This window comes from Nomascus leucogenys, chromosome 20 (assembly GCF_006542625.1).
Source record: "Nomascus leucogenys isolate Asia chromosome 20, Asia_NLE_v1, whole genome shotgun sequence".
Lineage (NCBI taxonomy): Eukaryota > Metazoa > Chordata > Mammalia > Primates > Hylobatidae > Nomascus > Nomascus leucogenys.
The window spans coordinates 63,913,741-63,938,307 of record NC_044400.1 but is presented as its reverse complement, the minus strand read 5'-3'; the positions used below and the strand labels follow the sequence as shown (position 1 = coordinate 63,938,307).

General features: G+C 36.3%; 1 protein-coding gene across 8 annotated transcripts in view; it reads right to left on the bottom strand.

Moving 5' to 3' along the window:
* KCNIP4 (potassium voltage-gated channel interacting protein 4) overlaps positions 1 to 24,567 on the bottom strand; it is a 1,193,209-nt gene that overhangs the window by 526,838 nt on the left and 641,804 nt on the right. The gene's annotated exons all lie outside the window — the stretch shown is intronic.

Sequence of the window (24,567 nt, the reverse complement as noted above, 5' to 3'; positions counted from 1 at the left end):
ACACACACACACATATATATATATGCCCTACACATCCATAGTAGTAAAAACCTAGAAACAAGAGCTAATATTAAATATATTAATATTAATAATTTAATATCAATTAAATTATTCATCAAATAATAATTCAGCCAGCTTCTAGTCTAGGCACTGGGGATACAGCAGTGGACACAGTAGATGGACCTGCCTGTTGATAACAAGTGTATATTTTGGGTGTGTTCGGATAGAATATCCTTGGCTAAGTCATGTACTATAATCTATTTGAGCCCTGGATTCTTCTTCTGTAAAATGGGCATACAAGAACCCACTCATTATTTCAAAAATTAATTATGAGGACCTGTTCAGCTTAAAATTTTTTCCATGTTAAGATACATCTCACAAAGCAGCATTTTACTATTAAAAGAGTTCATTTTGCAATCATTCCTAGCACTAGCAAACTGAACCATTAGGGATGAGACTTTCAATATTACACTACTGCCACATTCCTCTTTATTATGAAAGGCAGATTGCCAAAATCAGTTTCTAGTCACTCGGTTTGTCTAAATATTGCAGGGCTTTTTGATGTTGCATTAGCAGAATATACAGTCTACATTGATTCCATTCTTTTGTCGGCCTATGCAAAAAAATCAAATGAATCTATTCAAAATCAAGATGCACTGAACTGCATATGATGCAAAAGAATGATTTTGCTAAACACAGCAACTATGTAATGCACCCCATTCCTTCTCCATCAGCTTGGATCCTGAGACTATTTTGTAAATCTGCAGAAATAAGAGTTTTCTATATTTATTGAAAGGTCAAAAGTTTGGGAGGTGGAGAGGTGTAAGGCAGATAGGAATACGGTATCGTATTTATTAAACAATATGTCAGAAACAGACACATAGCAGGCAATTTGTAAAGTACAATAGAATACAAGCACCTGTTATCTCTACCACTCTAATTTGCACCATCACTTCTAGTAACAGCAAAAGCCTCCAAAGTGGTTTTCATGCTTCTACCTTTCCCATTCCCCAATGAAGACATCCATTAGAATGAGCCACTGAAAATATAAACCATATCATAACACTTTTCTCTCCAAACTTTCATTATTTTCCCCAAAAGGCCAAATTTTCTTCAATAACCTACAGAAAGTATTTGCTAAATGAAAGAATCAACCCATCTAGCAACCACCAGTGAGACTTGGGTCACTCGATCCTTGCAGTGTGTTAAGTATTACAATTGAAATAAAAAGCAATTAGAACACTGGAAAACCTAATATTCTACGATATCACTACGTGGTAGTACTGGGATCTAGGACATGTGTTGTGAATAAGGACTGGAAGTTAACAGAAGTTTATGTGGGCCATAGTAGTTTGGGTTTCTTGTGTAGCAGAGACTCAAGTGTGAGTTGGAGATGTGAATGCTCCAGTCATTATGCTGTTATTTAATTACATACAAGAAAGAAAATAACACACACAGCTGTATATCTCAAGTCCAAAGCTATCAAGTCCTTGATTCTATGAGATATGCTTTATCCTCTCTATAATAGTTTAAATGATCTATTTTTAACAACAACAAAAAAAAAAGTTACTTTTTTTTTTTTTTTTTTTGAGATGGAGTCTTGCTCTGTTCCCCAGGCAGGAGTGCAGTGGCATGATCTTGGCTCACCACAACATCCACCTCCTGGGTTCAAGCGACTCTCCTTCCTCAGCCTCCCAAGTAGCTGGGACTACAGGCACGCACCACCACGCCCAGCTAATTTTTATATTTTTTAGTAGCAATGGGGTTTCACCATGTTAGCCAGGTTGGCCTTGAACTCCTGACCTCAGGTGATCCACCCACCTCAGCTTCCCAGAGTGCTGGAATTACAGGTGTGAGTCACCGCACCCAGCCAAAAAACAGCTACTTCTATGGATGCAGTAACACTGCACTGGAGCAGACAGATACATAGGTGACATACATGGACTGAAATAAAGTCTGATTGATGTGTCAAGTTTAGAGCAGTGACAGGCTCACTGTGAAGATGGTAGAGAAACTTGAACTCCAGTAAACTCTGTTATCTGGAATCCAATAAATTGCTAAGTGATTAAGTGGTCTCTTTGCACATATATGGTACAAACCTAACTGATATTCTAAGTAGTCTTTGAGACCCTGAATTTACACAACTCAAGGAGAGATTAAATTGTGTGCAGCATCATGAGAGTGTTGGGTTTATTTTATTGCATTCTAATTATTTGAAAATTGATAACCTGTGTACATATGGCAACTTCCCATTGATCTGAATATTGGATTAAGTGAAACACTCTGAAATTGCCAACTGAACTGATTGCACCTAATGAGATGGAGATGTGGAAACAGCCATGAGCTTTTCATCACTGGCTGCAAACCTGCAATTTTCTTGGTGAAGAAAGAAAACACAAAATGCTATTGGAGAGTGGTTTTCATACCTTGCACAACCCCTTCATCCATAACCTTCAATTCTAGATGGCTGCATACTGTTCACTTGGCTAACTTCTAGAATAGAGTGGTGGATTCTAGGCAACAGGATGTGATCACTAAAAAGATGTAAAACAATTCTAAAAATGTGTTTTGAAAAATATCAGGTAAGTTCTCATAAGTGAGACATTCTCAGTTTAGGTAAAGCTTAGAATTGTGCTTCTCAAATTTCAGTTAGTCACGTAGTTACCTATAATTGCACTAGCAAATCTACATTTAATTTATATGTTTTTTGTTATTTTTCTTACGTTAATTCATTAACTTACACTTAAATACATTATTGTTAAAGGAAATATTATATCACTACCAAACTATAAGTAGGTATCTTTTACCATAAAGAGGTAACTACAAATATAAATAAAATATTGTCTTCAAATATTAGTTCTGAGTTCAGGACTGTGATCTCTTTGCCAAAAGAGAAATATAAAAGTATTTGTGATGTGTTAAAGACCGGCACCAAAAGATGTATGAGTGTGTGTGTGTGTGTGTGTGTGTGTGTGTGTAATGCTGTTAAAATTTAGTTAAGCTTTTAAATACATTTTTAAAATTGGTATCTTTACTATAAGTCTACTTGAAATCTATAAAATGCTAAAAAGTATTGTTATTTTCTCAGAGAGGTTTATGTTATCCAGTGTTTCACAGTATGTGTTGAGCATGAAATATTTTTTAGGCAGAAAATATAAGAAGATGCATATTTCTTTCAATGTGTGCTGGCAAATTGTGCTGTTGCTTTTGTTGTTTTTCAAATTCCTTCATGCCTCTATGATACTCTTTCCTTCTGCTCAGTAAGTTAGCCACTCTTTCTTAAACATGACACAAAGTTGTCATCTCCATTCTTGACTCACAGTATTTCCTTCACTGCTGCCTCACTTTCAGCTGTTAAAATACATCTCTTTGCCACCCAAATACTTGCACACAAAATAGCCAAAAAGTGAGAACACCCAAATCTCCATCAACTGCTGAATGGTTAAACAGGTGGCAAATTCATAGAAGGGAATACTATTTAGCAATAAAAGACTGAATTACTCACATGTGCTATGACATCAATGGGTCACAAATGCTAAGTAAAAAAGAAACAACAAAAACTAGACACAAAAGGCCCCATTTTCTATGAATATATTTGTATGAAGTATCCAGAAAAGGAAAATCTATAAAGACGGAAAGTAGATTAGTAGTTACCTGAGGCTATGGTGGGAGTGGAGGTTAACTGTAAATGGGTAGGTGGGATCTTATTGGGATGAAAGAACTGTCCTAAAATTGGTTAGATATCATGATTGTACAACTTGGTATATTTATAAAAAATGACTGAGTTTTATATTTAAAATGGGTGAATCTTTTGAAATATACATTTTTCCTTCATAAAATTATGTAAAAATTTCAGCCAGCTAGCTGGACAATCAACCACCTTTCCATTGATCCATTCTTTCATCTTTTAACATTTTCTCTCTCGTGCCATAATCTGAAGGTAACTTTTTCTTGTCTTGAGAAAACATACCATTATGTTTTCATATATCATAGATCTTTTCATTTGCCTTTCTTGTATGATATTCTAGCATTTGTCTAAAATCCTTACTTGACCGTAAGTTTTTACCGACATAAACTACTCTGAACTAGTCCATGTGAAAATAAATACTTATTGAATCTATATATATATATGAAGCAAATTCTATTTCATGGGGAGGTGGGAGGGAGGAGGGATAGCATTAGGAGATACACCTAATGCTAGATGATGAGTTAATGGGTGTAGCACACCAACATGGCACATGTATACATATGTAACAAGCCTGCACCTTGTGCACATGTACCTTAAAACTGAAAGTATAATAATAATAAAAATAATGATAAATAAATCATGCTACTATAAAGACACACACAAAAAAAAATAAATAAAAATAAAAACAAGTAAAAATACCCATTAGCACATAGTATTAAATTGCCTGCTTTGAAATCTGCAATTTACTGGCCAGGCATGGTGGCTCACACCTGTAATCCCAGCACTTTGGGAGGCCGAGGTGGGCAGATCATGAGGTCAGGAGATTGAGACCATGCTGGCTAACATGGTGAAACCCCGTCTCTACTAAAAATACAAAAAATTAGCCAAGTGTGGTGGCAGGCGCCTGTAGTCCCAGCTACTCAGGAGGCTGAGGCAGGAGAATGGCGTGAACCCGGGAGGTGGAGCTTGTGGTGAGCCCAGATTGCACCACTGCACTCCAGCCTGGGCGACAGAGTGAGACTCCGTCTCAAAAAAAAAAGAAAGAAAAAAGAAAAGGTATCTGCAATTTACCTTTTGTTATCTAACTTTGAAAAGTGGTTTAATGCTTCAACACATCAGTTATTAATTCAAAGAATGATAATAATAGCAGCAACAAAAGGTATAAGCAAGAGCAGCCACCTTTACTGAACACTTACTTTGAACTGGCCAAGCTGTTTGGTACTTCTCATTTTGCAGATGTCATTCCAGAAAAAAGAAGCTGAGACACAATGAAGTGAAATCAACTGGCTTAGGTCAAATGCCTTGGATGTAGAGCCCGAGGCAGGATTTGTATACACATGGCTTTTGAAGGGAGTGCTCTCAAGGCATGGTAGGAATGAGATGTAGGAAGGTAAAAGAGGGGAAGGGATAGGAGCTAAGATTTTTCAAGGGAAGTTTTGCTCTAGTCTGATCCATGAAGATCTCTGAGGATAAATAGGAAAGCAGAGTTTTTCCTGTCTTGAGACAAGAGAATGGGACTTAAATATACCTGTTCCTGCTACTGTGCATGTGGATGCCCTTGTGTGTGTGTGTGTGTGTGTGTGTGTGTGTGTGTGTGTGTAGCCTTGGCTGTAGTTACCCAAAAGTAATCCTGCAGAAAATGTAACAGACGTGAGCACTTGGGGGTGCCCACTCCTGGGGGATGAACACACCCAACAGGAAAAGGGATTCCAAGAGACCTGAGCAGACCCCAACAGCCTCTGCTACAGCTGTTGGCCCGAATCACATATATAGTAAGGGGAATATCTGAGATTCAAACTTCAATATTTCTGATGCCTATATCAGTGCCTTTAATGCCCTACCTTTTTCAGGCAGTGCCACATTTGATACACATACATAAATGCACAAAATCCCCATTATGGCTTAGGTTGATCCATTAGCAAATATTTTTTAAATTAAATATTAATGCAAACAAGGATAAGAAAGTCAAGCCTATTTGACACCCTTCTTTAATCTTTTAATGAATTGATAAAAACATTTTTTAATTACATGCATGATTTAAATAGTGTCTGAGGAACTTGGAGGTTGCTTGAAAACAGTTGACGTCTCCCAATATTTTAAATATTCCCCACTCCATATCTTATTTAGACAAATACATTTACATTCATTCTATGAATGAAGATTTGCTCAGAACCTCAGTTTGAACAGTGTGCTAATCATCATATGTTACAAATGAGTCACTCTGAATTTCTGAAGAATTGTTATATATCTTTAGTTTTCATTTTATCAGAGATAAAATCATAAAGGCAAGAAAAATTTGATGTTAGGAAGCAGTTGATGAGCCAACTGCCTCCCAAAGGAAAACAATGCCATGAAACTACAATCTATAAAACAAACAAGGCCGGGCGCAGTGGCTCATGCCTGTAATCCCAGCATCTTGGGAGGCTGAGGTGGGTGGATCATTTGAGGGCATGAGTTCGAGACCAGCCTGGCCAACTTGATGAAACTCTGTCTCTACTAAAAATCAAAAAAAAAAAAAAATAGCCAGGCATGGTGGTAGGTGTCTGTAATCCCAGCTACTTGGGAGGCTGAGGCACGAGATTCACTTGAACCCAGGAGGCGGAGGTTGCATTCAACCAAGATCAAACCACTGCACTCCAGGCTGGGTGACAGAGTGAGATCCTGTCTCAAATAAAATAAAATAAACATAAATAAATAACACAAAGCATGGCGCGATGCCTGCCATCTAGCACTGCACAAGGAGTTACCAGCTTTGTTCTAAAGATAGCATGACTTATTGCAATAATACAAAGACTATATATAAGAAATGAGACAAACTCTAAATGGAAATTGCTCACCAGAGCACTCAGAGCCTTTGTTCACCCATTTTCATCCTTCTCCCAATCCAGCCTCTTTGCCATTTACATGTAGCTACACAGGGGAATTTCCATGTCCTCCACTTATCTTGGTTACTTCTTTTTTCTCCTTATCTTTCCTATTTTGAAGGCCAGCCTCACAGCTATCAACTTTCAAATAAGTAGCCAAGAGGTCTGAATACTTGGAGTAAATAGAATTTTTGATTGGACAACATTGTGTATGCATTTCACTAAGTAAAATGCTACTCTGGATACCTGCCTATGATAAGGCCACCGTTCCCTATTAGTATGAAGCAATAATTGGTTGAGCAGGGGAAAATTAACATGGCCAAGGCATGTTATATAGTAGACAGCACCTCTAACTGGTCACATATTTAAGCCACACGATGGCAAATGGGGAAATAAGGTACATTGCTTTGGGGGTAAAGGCAAGTATGAGGCAGAGACCAATCCCTGAAGCATTTTCTTTGAAAAGGGAATCCTTCAGAGAGTGAGGCACCTCATTTCTATTTTAAACTATAGCCAGAAACATTTCTCCTAAATGAGAAATTTGCCCTAGGAATTCCCGATGTTTGTCAGAAACCGCTGTAAATTTATTTTCATTCACTGGAGAGAAGAGAAGGGAGGTAACATTTATGACATATGCTTGTGCTTTTCATCTGTTACTTAATTTTCACAAGTTTTTCAGGATAAAATCGTATCCTTATTGTGTTGATAAGAGAACTGAGATTTAGAGAAATTAAAACAAAAAGAAACGACAAATTACAGCATGTAAACCAAGGGACAGATCTTGGGGTAAAATCCAGACCTTTTGGACCTGATGTTCATGTTATTTCCATTCTTCCATGCACGCTAGGGCTTAATACATCAACTCCGAAATGTAATTGAGAGGAGGCTACAAGGAGACACCATTGTTTGGGATTCAACAAAAGCAGGCTGTTTTGTTTACTGTAAGATTCCTCAACACTTTTAAAATGCTGAAGTATATTTTGAGCTTCTGCGAAGGGCCTACAGGACAATGTGTCCAAAATTTTGTGACCATAGAGTCCTTTCCCCCTGGAAGCATTGCCTGACCTTGAAATTCTACTGAAAACATTTTAGATACTGCTATTGCTCCAATAGTGCTGTACTAGAGAAGAGAAAGGCAAGGGCTAGAACGGCTTCTGTTTTTATTTCATAGACTTCTGCATCACCTGAAATGTTGTGAGCTCACATTAATTTGGGAAACAAAATAAGTATCATTTACATGAATAAAGAATAATACTATGTACGTTCCCAATAGAATGTATTTATAGATACACGAAAAGAAATATGTGTGTACTAAACATAGGTCCGTATCTCATAATTATTATGCAAAAGCAAAAGAGGAAACATATTCATGTACTGTCTGACGAGTATTATAATGATACAGCAATGAACAGAGTTCTGTAAAACTGGGCACTGCTCAAAGTGAACAGTATACGTTAACTCATTTAATTATCATAATAATCCCCTGAAACATATGTAATTATCTCCATGTGTCAGATGAGGAACCTGGGACACAGGTAAGTTAATTTACTTCTCAAAAGTCCTACTAGTTACTTACATAAGGAAGTTTGTGGAAGAACCTGATACCAACTGTTTTTCTACAAAATTTCATACTACTTATGACTCCCACATAAACCTATTTTGCAAGGAATTCTGGCAGCCTTATGAGGACTTCTGAACCCTCATAAAGACTAATTAGGGTTCCCAGGATGTTATTTTGCCTTCTTTAACTTTCCATCCACATCTTATCCTGCTTTTTGCACTTTGGTTATTGAGAAATCAAATATATATATATATATATATATATATATATATATATATATATATAGTTAATACCAAAATATATTTTGGAAGAAACGAATACTATAAAATCTGATTTAGCAATATAAAAGTAATATTAATTTTAATGATTTGCCTGATTCTTATTCATTCATAGACATTTGATGAGCATCTACTAAGTAAAGCTGCAGGAAATATAAGTATAAATTAGAAACTCTTTCCACCTTAAAAATACGCTTGTGGCTTTACTGGAGAAGACAGGTGTTTAAACATCAGCAGCTTTGTTCTACCAGGGGCAAGATTTATGTTGACTCCTGAACAGTCTCTCTTGAGGTCCTCCTTGCTACCGGAGACACATGCACACACACATCTGTATGAGGATTAGCCAGGTGGGGCTGTTAACTCACCATTGGATCACAGCACAAGTATCCTTCCCCCAAGGTTATAACTGTACCCACAACCTTATAACTTGCCTATTTTTCTGTGATGCTTTAACCATGCACAGATGTACCTTTAGGCTATAGGCAAAACTCATGCAAAACATAATAAAAGGAAAAGGAGAATGAAACTAAAACAAAAGTCCCTATCATTATTACAGAACAAAAAAAGAGAGAGAGAGAAAATGCACTTACTGCTTAGACTAGATTTTGGAAAATAATTGACAGTTATTAAAAATAATAAGAACAAATGCTTACATAGTGTTAACCTTGAGCCAGGCACTGTAGGTGCTTTATATATTTTACCTTTTTATCCTCAAAACTCTGTAAGATAAATACTATTATTATCTTCTTTTTACTGATGAAGAAACTGAGACACAGAAAGGATAAGCATGGTGCCCAACATTACAAATTGGGTAAGTTCTTGGGCCTGTGTTCAAATTCAGGTGATCGCGTCAGAAAGTACTCTGGACCACCACCAGGACATCTGTGATACAAAGTTGAGTAAGTACTGACCGAGTCACCCCTCTTTGCTGGCAACTGCACCTAACATTATACATATATATGAGAACATGTGGTATTTGCTTTTCTGTTCCTGCATTAGTTTGCTTAGAATAATAGCCTCCAGCTCCATCCATGTTGCTCCAAAGGACGTGATCTCATTTTTTCATGGCTGTATAGTATTCCATATTCACAACCATTCTATAAGGTGAATCTTATCCCCACTTGTTAATAAAGGAAAACTAAGAACAGATGACTATTATTGACTGGGTTTGGATGAAAACACAAGACTATTTGAATTCAACACAGTGTGCTTTTAGGGGGAAATTGTTTTTGGACTTAAGTTCTGCGAAAGTACAAGTCATATCTTATTTACTTTAGATTCTAAAACCACAGCATGTTTTTATTAATTTTTAATTATTAAGGATACATAATAGGTGTATATATTTATTTGATATTTTGATACAGGCATATAATGTGTAACGATTCAATCAAGGTAATTGGGGCATCTGTTACCTCAAGCATTTATCATTTATTTTTGTTAGCAACATTCTAATTCCACTCTTTTAGTTGTTTTAAAATATAGAATAAATTATTGTTGAGTACAGTCATCCTCTTGTGCTATCAAACACTAGATTTTATTTATTCCATCTAACCATATATTTGTACTCATTAACCATCCCATAGCACAGAGCCCCAAAGCAAGGATTTTTTTTTCTACTGCAAATTGCATTAATTTGAATTAAGAGTGAAGTAATCTATGTCCCTTTCTTTATTCAAGAAAAAAAAATCTAGTAATGAAAAAGGAAAATTATGTGGATCATCCCTGAGGACAAGTTTTATAAAGTACTTTAAAAAAATGTATGAGATGTACTTAGGATTCCTGCCTAGTAAGCCATTTAATGGAATCTTTGCACTGGTCTTAAATGCGTCTATGTACTGCTTGAAACCTCTATCACTCCTTTCCTTTTAAATCTGTTCCTCATATTAAATAATTCTTACCTAGGTTTTCGCATGAATGGCGCCTAGGCAGATGCAAGAAGCTGCTGCTAGGGAAATAAAATGGAAACTCAAAAATGAAGGAAGCTGAGAATTGCCAAGCAGCCACAGACTCCCACTCTGCACCCGCTTCCTCACCTCGCCCTTTCCCGCATATCACATACACATTCCAATTTTCCCTTGCAGAGGAAATTAAGCAAAACACATCAATGGAGTGAAATGGTTTGTCCCTAAGAATCAGAAAACTAAAGCTCCTCTTAGCAGGTACAAACAAAAAATGAGCTTTTCTTTTAGTTAAGTAAGGCTCCTAGGCAAAACATCAAAATCCTGGGCTCTTGATAACTTTTTTGACATCGAAATATTTATAGAGATGGCCCTTTATCAACGATTCTAGAAACTATTTGATTTGAAGTTGAAAAATGACTTCAAGGTACAAAAATCTGGCATTAGCTCCAAGATGCTGACCCTGAATTCTGTTATTTTTAAAGATTAAAAACAAACTCAGAACTCCTCAATTTTAAATACGTTTTCTAGACCCAAAAATGTTTTTCATTTTACGTTGATAAATTACTATGTTCCAAAGGGGACTGCTTTTCTCCTCCTGGGAAAAAAAAGTAATGTATGTTTCATATTGATATTCTTCTCCTTTTAAAATTAACCTCCAAAAAAAGCTACATAAACACATGCCAAAAAGTGACATGTTCAAAGAAGAAATGAAAAATATCACTGTGTGTATATACCAACCTCCCGTGTATATACTTTTTTAATGAGATCATTATTTTGCATACTGTTTTGAAACTTCTTTTAACTTAAGAAATATGTTCTGAGTATCTTTTCAACACAGTGATATTTGCCATTCTCATGGGACTTATGGTGAATAGATGGGAGAATTTATCAATATGCAAATGAAACAAGGCTCTTGCCTGAGCTGAGTGAACTTGGGCCAAGGAAGATGACACTGATTAGGTGAGACAGGAAACCAAGCTTAGAAGGGGCAGAAGTCTGAGACCTAAAAGAGGCAGCCAGGAAACCACACTGGTTATGACAGAGCCTTTTCAAGGTCAGGAAGGGAAGTTCATGACCTGGTGAGCAACAACTAGGTAGATGTAAGAACACGTTACCCTGCCTTTATGAGGAGCCAAAACTAGTCATTGCAGGCAAACCACTTTATGTCTGTTAAATATGTATTCTTTACATACAATAGTCCACGAGCTGGATCCAGCTGGGGATTTTATAGAAGAAGAAATAGAGGCTCAGAAAAGTTAAATAATCTGCCTGAGATCACACAGCTTGTTAGAGCAGGGATTGTAGTCACGATGTTTTCCTCCCAAAGGCACAGCGTGTTCCGTTTCAACCCAGAGACAAGCTTTATTCTTTATCCAGTGCCCTTTTTCACAATGTCCCGCCTTCTGCGTCTGTACTTGTACACATGGTTAAATATAAATTCATCTCCCAGGGAATCTTCAACAGGTCTTGGTGCAAAAGAATCAGGGTTCTTCAATGAGCTCAATGCATGTTAACTGGTAAATCTCATGGCTTATGTTCATGGAGTATGTTCATGTGTGTGGAGTGTGCCAGAGTGTGCACCCATGAGTTTAGCATATGTTTATACAAACATGTATTTGTGTACAAATAGGTATGTGTAGATGAACATACAAAAAATTACAATCCTCACTGATTTTAATAACCATTTTCCACATATTTTCAAAGGCAGGGAATTAGGTCTGTGACAACTAGATATCAAACTTTCCAAAAGCCAATAAGAGATGATTGACGGCTAACACTTACAGACACAAGAGAAGTACAAATGCACCACCATTAAAAATATCTGATGATGGCCAGGCGCGGTGGCTCATGCCTGTAATCCCAGCACTTTGGGAGGCCGAGGCGGGCGGATCATGACGTCAGGAGATAGAGACCATTTTGGGTAACACGGTGAAACCCTGTCTCTACTAAAAATACAAAAAAAAATTAGCCAGGCATAGTGGCGGGCACCTGTAGTCCCAGCTACTCGGGAGGCTGAGGCAGGAGAATGGCATGAACCCGGGAGGCGGAGGTTGCAGTGAGCCAAGATCGCACCACTGCACTCTGGCCTGGGCGACAGAGTGAGACTCCGCCTCAAAAAAAAAAAAAAAAAGTAAAGAAAAAAAGTCTGATGAATAAATCTTCATCACTGAAACTCAGAATACAAGTAGAAAATTCCTGTCTATGTATTGGAATTTTACTATATTTATGAAGGCACAGTATACAAACACCTTTCAGGAATTCATCTGTTGCTTTAAGAGAAGTCTGAAAGTCTTTTCTTAAGCATTTTCAACATAATAAATAAACTAGTATTTGAACACATTTTGTTGGGTCTTCTCCCTGAAACATTGTACAAATTATTTGGATAATACAAAACTGCAGTCACACCACTAGGAAATGGGATTTTAAGTCACTGCCTTAGCCTCATCACACATCTGGAGGACACCATTCCCACACCTTTCCTACTTTGTTCAATTTAAATCTTCCATGGTGGTACCTCCATCGTCTGAGCTACAATATTTATTTTTGCAAATTTGGAGGGTTGTACTAACAGATACTCTTTACATTTCTTGCTTTTTTCCCTATTCTCTCATTTGCTACTGAGTCCTTCCTTTCTCTTTGAACACGTCTGTAAGAATGGTCTTGCAGTAATATACCCAAGAAAATACCTCCTTTATCTAAGTCAGGAAGAGTGTTCTTTTAAAACTATGACCGCGAATCTCAAATGGGCACTCAGCACTGCCCAGCAATCTTCTCACATTTGCTCTGTAAATTCACTTCCCCAGGCTCTGATAAGACTATACGTTATTTCCCTTCTCCTTGAAATATCAATTACTCCCCACCACACAAATGCTTTTCACCTCACCCTACTTCATACTAACTGAGAAGAAAGCAGTTGGACACAATATCTCTCAACTCTCCATTATGGATATACCAATATCTAAGCCTATATTCTCTGCTTTCCCTAGCATATAATGCAGAGAAAGAGAGGCTTTGCTGCAACTAAAGCCAACTCCTTTACAACATCAGGGACCTCAGTGGTTTTTTCCCTATAGCATCCCCAGCACCTAGAAGAGTACCCAGCAGGAGCTCAGTAAATATAAATTCAATGAATGAATGAATGAATGAATGAATACCTATGACTATGAAAGATTCTATCTGTCCTAAATGGGGAGGAGGGCAAGCATCAGGACAAACAGTTTTAGGGTGATACTCGACATCTGTAGGACATGGATAGATAACCATATGTAAAACAAATGATAATAAATAGGAGATAATGTTCACCCTTGCCTCTTCTACTCTGTCTTTGTCTTATCTGGCTTCTTACATTGTATCTAATAATTAATGGTTACATTCATAGGATATAGTAATAGAGCCAGCTACCTTCCATTCATCTCTGTAAGTCTTAACAACAGTGATCAATTTACCTAAGATGAAACTGAAGCTCAAAGGAGTCAAGTATGTTACCCAATGTCAACTCTTAAGTGAAGGAGGTAGGGTTCAAGTCTATGGATGTTTTTAAATGGGAAAGTCCATACTCTCTCCACTCAGCCATGCTGTCAATCAGCCCCTGAGACCTTCCTGCAAGTGCAAGTTCAACTGAGTTTCTTAGCCAATCCTTCGGGAAATAGGACTACATTCTACTGCAGTCTACTGGAAATGTCATGCTGTCAAATAATCCCATCCTAATTGTGTCAGGCATGAAGCCTAAATGGCCACAGAGATAGGCAGAGAGAGAGGAGGACCCCTAATGGGAACTTTATATCCAACCTCTGTCTTGTAGGATTGGATCTTGCTTTCTGTGTTCCCAGTCATGAATTTTAATCGTGTAAGAAAAGACAAGATCTTTTAAGATTACGACAGGAGCAGATCTTGGTATTGTGGGATCTGAAGCACATATGATTTGGGGAAGGGGATCTATGAGAAAAGAATAAAAAAATCACATATAAAATTGGGTATGGAAGTTAATATTTATATAGAATAGGAATGGGAAGGGGTCCATACATTTGGAAGTCTCTGTGGCTTAATCTTCATTTACTTCAAACTAATTCTGCCTCTGATCATGATCTAGCCCTACCTGGGAGGCAGGAACGCGGTGGTTGAGAACCTTTGTTCTCCAGGTGGGCAGCCTGAATTTGAATCCCACCTTGACCACTTCTAGGTATATGATCTTAGGCGAGTGGCTGAAATTTCACAAGCATACACTTTCTAATTTGTTAAATTTTCAACTACCACTGGTTCATAAAAATTGTTAATATGAATGATCATATAAAGTCTTGATCATAGTGCCTGACATATGTTCAACAAAGTGCTCATTAAGGTGTGTTTGATATTGTTAGCATCTAATGCCATCTTCTTGCTTACCAGCTCTGGAACCTCTCTGCTTGAGACTCCCCTACCATATTCATTTGATACCTCCTAAATGCCGGAGCACCAGGCACTTAGGATTTGACTCTGTGTCTTCCCATTATGTACCTTCAACAACAAGATCTGGGCCCTAACTCCCTGCTGAACCAAAGCCTGGTTCCCAGCCTCGCTACAACTGTGTCATTGCATTTTGGCGTACCTATTAGTTTTATAAGAATTCTTGTTTCTGCCTGTGTACCAGCAAATCTTCCCCATTTTCCTGGGCATAATCCAATAAAACTAGAAAAAAGTAAAATGATGAAAAGCATTCACAATAGATTTTTAAGTAAAAAGCTAGAATTCCTATAATTGTGGCTAATAAGTTTGTTTTTAAAGGGATATGCAAAAATTAGATACTACAAATATGTAAAATGGTGAGGTCCTCACCTAGAATATAATGATCACTCCGTTATAGGTAATGTAATTATTACAATATGTATGCTACCAAATAGCATTGTGACTTCTAACAAGTCAATTAACCTTCCTGGGCCTCAATTTACTCATAAAATGAGGAGGCTGGACTACACTTTCTATGATTCTTGCTAGTTCCAAAAAATATGTATTAGTACATACACCTGGGATATTAATGTATCATTCACATCTCAACTTGGAATGTGCCCAATTTGAATATTTCCCTTTGAAGCTGATAAGTGAGGGAGGAGGAACTACTCAAAGGATAACAACATTGTCTTCTTTTTTGTGTGTGAAATTCACATTTTTACCTCTACTGTCACAATATTCTCACTATGGCAAGTGTTCAAGGAATATTATTTGACTTTTCAAAATTCCTCCTCTAGTAAAGTGCTATTAAGCAATTAACATTGCTCCTAAAAGCGTAACTATAAGTGTGGTGTATATCCCGGGTTGTTGAAGCAACCTGGTAAGAAGAAATGAGGACTAGACCTGCTCACCCCATGTGGAAGGTAGAGGGAAAACCTAGATCAATGAAGAGGAGTGAAGTTTTGGCTTGCGCTCACACTAAAGATTGGTACAGGCAGTTGTTTCATATAAAGGAAGTCTGAAAATAAGTGTTGAATCCATGCCCTGGCGGTATCTGGAACAGAGCAAAGAGGTGTCTTGGAGTAGGCAGGTATGGTACAGAAACAATATCAAGGCATATAAATGAAGGTAGAGTCAGGAACTGTGTAGAGACTTCCTATCTGAACCCTTCAATGGCTTTCCAGTAATAAAGAATAAGTCCTAAAGTCCTTATAATGGCCCTGTAGGATATGACCTTGGCTCTCCCTCCATTGCTCCTCCCGTTACCCTGGCAAGCTCACTCTGCTTCAGCTACACTAGCCCGCTTGTGCTCCTTGGATACATGAAGCACACTTCTAACCAGAGTCTCTTGCATGTGGCAGTTCCTTTGCCTGGAATGCTCTTATCCCAGACTCTCTCATGTCTCATGCACTCATTTAAGTATTTTCAGACAAGTCAGTTCTTTGGAAAGGCTTTCTCTGACCACTCTTTGATAAATAACACCCTGTTTCTATCCCCTTGCCATATTTTGTGCTTGTCTCTATTAAATATTGGATTATATATTCCTATATATTCCTTTATTTATATTTTTGTCTTGCTTCCCCAACAGTATATAAATTTCTCAAGCTCGGCAACTGTGTTCATATACTGTGCTTAGGACAACATATTGACCATAATAGAGGCACATGCAGTTAGTGAATGAATGAATGAATGAATGAATGAAATCCACTACAACTACTCTGATTCTTATTTTTGTAGCATTTATAGTTTGTATCTCAAAACTCAGCAGATGAACTTGCAAGAATGGAGGCTTTATCTGTTCTGCTTATGGCTGCATCCCCAGTCTCTAGAACAGTAGCTGGCACTTGGGAGTTCTCAATAGATATTCTTAAATGTTGTTTACCATGAAAAAGTTCTTGTACTCTAGTTTTAAGAATGCAAATGAACTGTTCTTTGATTTTCGTAACAAGTCACCACCAGAACCAGTTTAAACCCAACCCAATCAATCGATGACAATTTTGCATTATTAACCATGCTTCGGAAAGCCTAAAACTCTATATAGCAACAGCAGTGTTTGGTTTTCAGTGACAGCATCTTACAAGCACAGCTCTCACTTGTTTACCAAGCAATGAAGCAACTTTTGGTTTCAGGCATTGAGCTGTAGTCTCTCTCTCTCTTTTTGTTTGTTTGGTTGTTTGTTTGATGGAAAGATAATGGTGCTTAGCCATTATAATGGCAAAACACAAATAACTTATTATAATCCTATACAGGGTTCTAAGCATATACAAATACCAACTATATTAATCCACAAAACAAGCAGGAGAGGGAGGTGCTATGATTATTTCAATTTAGTAGACAAAGAAACTGAAGTACTGAGGGTTGGAGTGCTTACCCAACACCTACAGCCAAGGTGTATTCCAGCTGGGATTATTATTAAATCCAATTATTTTGGCTTCAGAGTCTGTGTTCTTAGTTTCTATATTCTATGGCTTCCCTATGAGAACTGAAACACACACTTGTTATAATTCCAGGAGCCAGATTTGTCTTGATGATTAGTCTACTGACCTAATCAAATGCTTTTCAAATAATTGTCATGAACAGTCTGGCCGGTGGGGGTGAATTTCAAACAGAGAGGTAACGGCAAACATCTGTGGGATGGTGGCACCAAAGCAAGCAGTTAGGAAGGTACAGAATTTAGAATTTAATAATTGGCATGTTGAACAATTAAGGTAACTGCCCTTGTGATTTGTGTGTGTGTATATATTTATGTATGTATGTGTGTGTGTGTATATATATATATACATACATAAGTACGTATGTGTGTGTGTGTGTGTGTGTGTGTATATAAAAATATATGAATTTCAGGTAAGCCAAGTGCTATATCAAATATATATATATATATTTGGAAAGGAGATGAATAATTGTTATTTGATTATGGTAACAAACAGCCACCAGACCAGTTTTAAACCCAACCCAGTCAATCAATTACATATATATTTGATGTAGGACCTTGGCCTTCCAAAAATTCATCTGTGGAGTATCTGAACTGGCTACAAGATGGTAATGGCTCAGTATTACTAAACATATTCAGACAAGTCATAGAGGTGAAAAACACCTCAATTTATGGCTAAATCCCTCAGCCTGATAGTTCTTTGTAATGGCACCTATTTCTAATCTTAAAGTTATGCCAAAAAGCAACTTCACTATCACTCAGCCCTAAATTCTTGGACCATAAGCAGAATAAAAAGAGAGCTACAATTTGAATAAGCATTTTATGAAACAGGTTATGTTTGAAGTTTATCTTCTGAATATAATTCATTAACTTTTTCTTTGCAGAAAAGAGTTCTGTCAATAACAAATCATTTTTAGGTCATTTCGTCTCTCTGGGACTCAGTTTCCTTATCTATAAGACGATCAATTTGAAACTGGCAGTTTCTGCAGGATGTTTTGTTCTATGAAACCTTGATAAATCAGAGCTACAATTATGTAAATTACTGATATATCTTCTCTTATTTTTCCCTCTTCCTCATTTTTCTGGGTTCACTATTGTACCTATGCTTTTACTAATGTCTCTACGTAGAACTAGAAGTAAAAAAAAAAATGAAACCAATTCTTAAATACAATTTTTAATGGGCATATTCTGTAAGAGGAGTTCATATTGTGTATGACTTTTATGTATCTATGTATGTTTTATCTTACTTTGGAATATCTTGTGCAGTCACAATGAATGCCTTTTGGATTGGAGCTACAACAAAGATATTGGAATTAATCTAGACTCCTTCATTTATTTCCTTGTGATCTTAAGCAAGTTATTATTCTCCCTGAACTTCTAGTTTATTCATCTGCAAAATCAAAATATCACTTTCAGTCTTGCATGGTTGGGATGATAATTCCAAGGCGAGGCATATGCAACACTTTTTTTCACCCTCTTTGTCTTATATAGGTTCTCAACTAAGGTAAGCTTTCCTCCCTCCCTTGTACTCTGTTCTCAATAACTAGAACCATCAGTGTTCCTTCTTGTTTTTTACTTGCTGAGAAAGGTTGGGGTGTGCGTTTTCTGTTGATGACCATCTTCATCAAGCCTTAAAACCCAATTGATGCTCGTGTTATGCTTTAATTCAATGCTGGATGCACTTACTTCAAAATATTAATCCAATATGGATCATCTTACTGCCTTCGTCCATGCTTCAGTCAACCCAATCCATACATCTCAGACCTTTTCATAAAAAACAGTAGTCCTGGATTCAAGGTCTCACTTTTTCTCAGTAGCATCTTATGTTGAATTTCCTCCTTTCTCCAAAATCACCAGCCCTTCTCTGCCCCATCTATTTCCAGCAATCCTATTTGTCTCCCAAAGCAAACCAGATCGACTCTCAGTTTGAGAATAAACATTTCTGTCTATTTTCTTTTCAAATTTTACCCCAGATCCCAACTAAAGTGTGCACTTGATTTGACTGAAATTAAAGCTGATTTATTCATGTTACAAGATTTTGTTTAATTTATAACATAGTGACTTTATAATATTCTTTTATTTGTGTTTAGAAGAGTACAGTAGGCATGCTTATGCTTATTAAATAATGTAAGTGATTGAGAGTATTTCATGCATAGAATGTGTCCAAGAAAGGCTTGTAGAAAGCCATTAATGAATGCCTGATTTAACACTTTCTCCCCTTTGCAAAATTATTAGCCATTGCCCATGATGTTGTAATGCTTAGGAAATGAAAATTATATAATAAGATATGGAGTCTGATGGCCTGAGTTTGAGTTCCAGTTTTATGATTTACTAGTTGAGTAACCTTCATCCAAATTCAGTGGACTCTATAGGTTTAAGTTTTCTTATATCTAAAGTGTAAGTGATTACCTATCTCAAAGGATCATGGTGAAGATTAAATAAGATATTGCCATGTTATACTATATTACATGAATAATATATCTGTACTATATTCTGTTTAACACATGTCTGACATATAGGTAATAATAAAGACATTAATATTATTTATCATTGTTTCATTTTATAGCTAAAAATTAGGATTATGTCAGTCAAGTAATAGTCTAAAATCACATGACTAATAATAAGTGAAGCTGTGATTAGAATCCAAGTTAAATACACTCAGATCCTCTGAGTGTAATCTCTGAATATACTAAATCTTTTTCTTCCAATAGTCCCCTTTTAGGCATTAATGTTCTTGAAATAAGAAAAGATGAACCATAAGAGACCCTAAAGATGGTATATGTATTCCCTTTGTTTCATTCCTAGATGGTGTAAAAAGATTGTATATTTAAATTTTCTAATATAAAGTATTTTTATCTTTCTTTTTTTTTATTATAATTTAGGTTTTAGGGTACATGTGCACAATGTGCAGGTTTGTTACATACGTATCCATGTGCCATGTTGATTTCCTGCACCCATTAACTTGTCATTTAGCATTAGGTGTATCTCCTAATGCTGTCCCTCCCCCCTCCCCCACCCCACAACAGTCCCCGGAGTGTGATGTTCCCCTTCCTGTGTCCCTGAGTTCTCATTGTTCAATTCCCACCTATGAGTGAGAACATGCGGTGTTTGGTTTTTTGTCCTTGCGATAGTTTACTGAGACTGATGTTTTCCAGTTTCATCCATGTCCCTACAAAGGACACGAACTCATCATTTTTTATGGCTGCATAGTATTCCATGGTGTATATGTGCCACATTTTCTTAATCCAGTCTATCGTTGTTAAACTTTACAGTTTACAAAGACTTCTCTGATACCCCAAAACACATAAGCGTTGGCATGCCATTGCATTGGGGGAACCAGAATGCTGGGAGAATTAGAACAAGACTCTGTGAATTTCAACTAAGCTATTTGAGATGGAAATCAGCCCCTCCTAGTCATCTCTAGCCCCTTGGTCCTTATTAAGCATCACGGTCTGAACACACCGTCAGTGATTTTTTTCAGTTTGCCCAATTTATTGACAGATCCAGCACTTCCCCACTTCTGTCAACAGCATAGTAGAATTAAGAACTTGGGTTCTAAAAATCCATCTTTGTGTATACAGCTAATACCTTGATTAAGCCTCTTGGGGAAGCTTGTATTGCAGTATTACAGATATTTGCTAAATAAAGTGAGTTGAATAAATACAAAAGACAGCCTAGTCCTTATCCTAAGAAGGACTTAGATTACCAGCTTATTTCTTTTTGTCTTTTTATGAAAGATAATTACCATTTACAGTGACTTTTTTCAAGTCATTTGTGTTAATGCATTTTTGTGAAATTTTGCTTTTATTAAGAGTGGTAGAAGGATGGTTCTTTCTTAACTCAGTAACTGCTTCAGCATAATTTAATACATATTTAGATGAAAAGTAGATATTTTCACAGCCCAGTGTTGCATATAGAGATAATGAAATCGCTTTGCCATTAAAATTTTGATTCAATTTCTCCCTGGAATGCATTAACAGAAAACCACTTTCATTTTTATAGTTGAAAAAAAAAGGCAATTTACTGTTGTGAAGTTTCGGGAGTATTCCAAACGAGCATAACTCTGGAGCCTCCTAAACTCCCCACTAAGTAGAGAGAGTCTATGAATTTAAAACACTGGCCACTGGTATTGTGTTTTATCCTTAGAAATCTGCTTCTCACTATTATTTTCATGCCTACTGAACTGGCATTAAGATTACTTTTCTTAAAAAGAAAATGTAATAAATTTTAATGGAACTACCAAAAAAGTTAATAAATGAGTTAATAAATGATAATATGATGTGCTTACTTGTTATTGAAACTCTAAGTTTTGAGAAACTGTATCACGAGGATGCCTGAAACATCAGCCCCACACTTCAAATTCTAGAGCTACAGGAAAGGACGTTTCTCTATTCTCTTGAAATACAATGAATATTTCCCTGAGATATGATAAATTATCCCACTATGGAAGAGAAGATTAGTCTAACCGTTATACTGTAAATCAATTCCAAAATAGGCCACTGACATCTATTTTATGGTAAATGATATGTGTTACATAAATTCTCACATTTTAATTACCTGTTACACTCATTAAAGTTTTGAAATTGAAAGTTCCGTGGAGATTATCAAGTCCAGTTTCTCATTTTAGAAAACTAGAAAACTAGAGAGGTAAAGTGACTTAATCCAAGGTTAGAGAAAGCAAGATAGTAGCAGAGGAGGCATAAGCATTTGTGCTCCAACTACTATTTTATATTCTCAGGAGAAAGAATGTTACCTGCTAACTGTAACTCTTAGGTTATAAACGTATTACATGGATCTCTGGGTAGTATTATGTATTCATGAATATCGTACATAGATCAGAACAGGACCCAAGACTCAAGGACCTAATCCCCAGTCTTCTACAATGAAGGAGAACTCAAAGCTCTTAAAGATAAGCAAATACAAATAATTTAGACTTTTATATTATGAATTTATTTTGAAGTACATGTATTCTATACATAGACAAAAGCAAAATAATAACTACATTATACAAACGTCATATTTTATATGCCCTTCAGAACAATATGCATATTTCAAATATAATAATACCAAAAAAACTACATTGTGAATATCATGTATACTATAAAACAGTTGTAAGTTTACATGAGGAGGTTTAATGATTTAGGGAAAAAGTTCACAATCATCCTCATAAGGCTTTAACCTAGGTTCAAGATTTTCTACTTAATATTCAAATTTTTTCATAGGACAATTGAGCAGACAGAAATAAGAAAGGTGAAATAAATCATTATCTTCTGAACTTAGACATGCAAAATGGTGTGGGAGGAAAGGAACTCTTAGGTGAAAAGAAATCTGAATGAAATGAGCATCAGTACTTTTTTTTTAAGAAAGTTTCAGAAAAAAACTATGAAGATGCTAGCTTGATAATAAACATTGCTTATCCTTTTATGAATTAAAATTAGGTTGTAACTGTAGAGTGCACACATTCTGATCTATAGACTTGAACTACACACAGTGAGCTACATCAATCTATTCATTTGTTTTTTATCTCCAGCTAGCAAAGTATTTAGCCAAATTAAATCTTGTTTTAAAGGTCTTCTCACTCTAAGATTTACTTTGGAGATTTGTCTTATACAGACTCCCAAATGAAAAACACTATTGCTTTCTATCTCTATCAACTTTTACGCATTAAATAATTCTTCCTTAATGTGGTTATCAACATTTTACCATTTATAATTACTTCCTAACAATCACTGGAAATCATATATGAAGTTTATATTAAAGTTTCTGAGATAGTGCATTCTCTCCATAGTATTAGTCCAAGATTGTCCTGGAGAATGCTGATATTGTAAAACATAAAATACAAGAGAGAAATTGTTCATACAAATCAGTACAGCTTTGAATTTAAGTAATAATAAAGAGGAAAGACTTCATAGAGGTTAGCAGCTCTTAGAGGAAGGAAACACAAGTTCTCATTTGGGAGAGGGAATATTTGTGCTCCTGAAACAAGCAGAACCAATACTAGAGTAGGTGTCACCACCAAATCCAGAGTCAAAGCCCTCCACACAAGAGCTGAAAGAATGACCACACAACATCCATGAAATGAGATAAAACAAGTCCCTCAACAGAGCTAGGAATTCTGAGATTGTTCCATGAATCGTCAGTCTCACAGAGAATAAAAACCAGTTCATTAAAATGGGACATCCTAATCACATTTGCCAAGTAAAATAACACACACAAATGAACAGAGAAGCCAAACCAAGTTATTGGTTTCACGAGAGTGTACAACATGAAGTCAATTTTAAAGAGAAATGGCCACTTCTAGATTTTAGAACTTATCCTCTTTCTAGAACTACAGATATTTCCATCAGAGAGGGCTACCAAAAGCATTCTGCAACTTATTTTAAAATTAAACAAACAAACCCAGCTCTCCACCATCCCCTGCCTCCTGCGCCCTGCACCCCCCGCCCCATGAGTTATAAATGTAGGTTTCTGGTAACCTACATCAGAGTGACACACTTATTTTAATTTGATGTTTGCTATTTGTAAATGCAAACTCATTTATGTTACACTGTGGCAGCCATTCTCTGGAGGGCTGGATTAGTTGTGGATGTAAATACATTTATAACGTATTTTCCTTTTTACTTAAGTTTAAAATTTGAAGCAAGGAAAATATCTAAACATAACTACGTCAAACATCATCTAGAGCTTCTTTTAAAAATTGCTCTGCCAACTTTAGAGAAACAATGACTGGCTGTATGCAGACACACTCTCAAAATGTGTTCTGAGCAGTTAGAAAATTATAATGTAAATTTACTCAGATTCCCAGAAAAACATTTAATTTAGGAAACAATAAGGGCAAATACAAAATGTATTGTTTAAACAAAGAGGTGATTGATAACAACAGGAGAATGAGCCTCTAATGAACATAAACAGCAATACTTGAAAAACAATTGGCTACCTGGAATCTATGTTAAAGTCTGTTATATGAGTTAGAGTCTTTTCCCCTTAGAATCTCTGTTAGTATGTAAAATAGGTAACATTATAAACACTTCTCCAGATGACCTTATGAAAAGCCTGTCATTCTCAGGATCTAACCTTAGACAATAAGAAATTATGTCTATTTATTTCCATTTGATCGATGTATTTGCATAACAACAAATGAGTGATTTCACAATATACCCAAATAAAATTTGCCGATACAATAAAAGGAGGTATTAGATAAAATAATCAAGCATCAGTATGGACTAAATACTCTCAAAATAGGTAGATCCATTATAAACCCTTAATTACTTCAGTTTTTGTTCTGACATTTTTGATCCAAAGTGTTTCTCCTAGTTTTAACATTCTTTTGTGAAAATATTACTGCAACTTACAAAAAGTTTATTTCATTAATCTTTGCTACCCTGAAAAACCTGTCTTCCTTCATGTCCATCCCAGAGT